Source organism: Apis dorsata, unplaced genomic scaffold (assembly GCF_000469605.1).
Source record: "Apis dorsata unplaced genomic scaffold, Apis dorsata 1.3 scaffold_52, whole genome shotgun sequence".
NCBI lineage: Eukaryota > Metazoa > Arthropoda > Insecta > Hymenoptera > Apidae > Apis > Apis dorsata.
Window position 1 is genome coordinate 2,072,554 of NW_006263353.1, and position 3,237 is coordinate 2,075,790.

Genomic DNA, 3,237 nt, shown 5'->3' on the forward strand with positions numbered 1-3,237 from the left:
TTTGCATGAAAACTCATCAGGGTGTCTATCGACGCGTGGCCTAGTCAATGCTCGACATTTCAGTATTTCTGATGTTGGATCTAAATCTCAGATCTAGATCAGAGTATTTAATAAACCAAGAATAGTTGTAAAAAAGCTAGGTGAATCTCTTTCGAAGAAAAAAAAAAACATTAAACATTAAAGAAAAAAATCTAAATAAACAGAAAAAATCGAAACTTTTAACAATCATAAATTTTTCCAATTAATTACACTTAAATATATCACTCAATTTAAGATAATTTTTTCTTTCAAAGATTCAATTCTGAATCAATTAATTAATTTAATTCGTTTGATTATAACAACTATAAGTTATATTTTAAAAAAAATTTTGAAAAAAAAAGAAAGGGAGAACCAGTGCTATGACTGACACTAGCGATAGCAATTTTTTAAATAAGTTATAGTTAGAAAAGGAATTGTATTTTTTTACAAGCGTCGATGGCCACTCAGACACACGTGACAATAAGCATTTATTAATTAATTAGTCAGCAGTAAGTAAGATAAAAAAAATAACGAAAAAAAAAAAAGAAGACAAAGAAAATGAAGAGTGGAAACATTCGCCAGAACATTCGATATTTGTATTATTTTTATGTTGAAAAATATCAGCGTGTATTTGAAATAGTTTGCGAAGAAGAGAAAACATGTTTAAACAATTTATTCTCTCGTGATTGCGTTGTTTTCATTTGAATTTCCAAAATCTTCGATATTGAAAATCGAGGTTAAATATTTAAATAAAAAAGAGAGGTTGTATTATTTTTATATTGTATATATAATAATAATATAACAACGTAGAAGCAAAATAGAATGTATTGTGAAAAGAGAATGGATGTTGAGAGGATCGTAAGTGAAATTAATTCTTAAAAATCGAAAAATCTTTTGTAAAAAAAAAAAAAAGAATTATAAATTATGATTAAATGATTATTGATAAAGATGAAAGTAAATGGAAGATTGCTTAAGCAAAGAGAGTGATATTAAAAAATGAAAACATTGCAATCACGTTTTGCGAATATATAAAATATATGAATTCTTGTTGAAATGATTAAAATGAAATGAGAAAAAAAAGTGTGAAAATCTGGCAATAGCTTAGGATCTAGACGAGAAAATGGAAATTGGAGATCTTATGAGACAAGCAAATTGTGACAATATATTATATTGTATAATACGTGTGTTACTTCCGCCAATCCCTTTCATCCTGTAACACATAATTTCTTGTTAAAATAAATAATATCAGCTTTGTGAAAAAAAAAATGATATCGTACAAAAAATAAGATATGATTAATAAGCTTCTGCAATAAAAAATGTTGAAAAAAATTTATGAGTACAAAATAAATAAATACATAACTAAATTAGTAAATGTAAATGTAATATAAAAATTATTAAATGTTGCAAAAATATTAGAAACATGTTTTTTTACAAAAAAAAAAAAAGGAATACACTTGTATCATGATGAAAGGCCTTGAAATATGCATATATGAAGTATATGAAGTATATTTTCAATTGAAAATATATTAGGAATAATTTTATAATGGGCTTCAAATAAGTAAAAAGATTTTGGTTATATGCGCGGTCTATATTTGTATGTATAAACATATAAGTTATAAATACATAAAACTTACATATTTATAACTTATATACAATATATATATTTATAATATTTATAACTTTGTCCACAATAGTTGTACAACATATAGATTACAAAAGAAAAATTTCATTTGGTTTCGTCGATGCGTCAGGAACAAAAATTTGCTTCTTCCTGTTTCAATAGAATACATTAATTTATATTAGAAACCACATAACAAGAAGAATGGAAGTATCAAAAAAAAAAAAAAAAAAAAAAAAAAATCAATTCTAAAAATATCAATTTTCTAAGACGATTTCGATTAATATTTTTAATATGATTTGTTTCCAAAAAGAGAATCATAATTTTGTGTTAAAATTGTGTTAAAAAGTTATTTTAATTTAATTGCACAACTCGTTTTAAAAAGATAGTGCCATTTTTTTTTAATAGTGCCGTTTTTATATTTTATTCATTAAAATTGCCATCAAACATCAAATTTAGTCTCCTTAGGTCAAGAAGATTCATATAATTCCATCAACTTTCATCGAAACAATAAGATCACTATTTCTCTCTCTCTCTCTCTCTTTTTTTTTTGACAATAATTTAATTTATCAAAAAATATTTTTGAGCGATATACGATTCATTAGAATCGAGATTTAAATGAAAAAAAAATTCACAAAAAGAAACCGAAGATATCGTCGATGAGACGCAGGCAAAAAACGTGGGAAATTAAATCGGCAATTAATCGCATAATCTAAATAGCTAAGTTGCTTTTTTAAACTGGCCTCGATCCAACGAGGATTCACACAAATCTGGAGGTAATAATAGTATTTGTAATAAACGGTATAAAGTAAATCAAATCAAATAAATTAACATTTAAAATAAATCATAATTTTTTCTATATAATTACAAATTAAGAAAATTACCATATTAAAAAATAATCATTGTTATTAGATCATGTAAAAATCAATTTTTTATTTTCTATAAAAAAAAAAAAAAAATAAAGAAATTAATTTATTTCAAATATTATTTTAACCTCTATTTCGCTCACTTCATAGGAAATCCGTTTCGAGAATTCCATGGCGAAAAACATTATATCTATACACGTCATTCCATTGCATTTTAGTCTTTTATTTTACGCAGTTGCACGTGGCAGCGGATAAAAAGGAGTGTGGAAGAAGGTATACGATATAAATACAATGATAATCTCACGCGGATATTTCCGCCGTCTCGAGAAAAAAAATTCCCCATAACAATGGGGTTTCTTCTTTGCTAACGCTTATTTCTTTCTTGCACCTATACAAACACGCATATCTACTACTAATTAGTCGCTTCCTATTCGTATAGAATTATATAGCTATCGTTTAATATCGCTATCGTATATATTATGTACAAAGGAGAACTTTCACGTGCTTGCACGGAGCCTCTGATTGCTGACTCTTTTTTCTCGAGAATATCGAGGCTCCTTTTCGAGGAAATGCAATTATCATTCTCCGATGACAAGAGTCATCGTATTAATCATTGCACCAATTACAAAGGAATAACAATAAGCGATTTGGCAATCATATGTAAAATAATATTTTTTATTAAAAAAAAAAAATTGTGAATTTTCATTTAAATTTGTTTTGAAAAAAAAAAAAAAA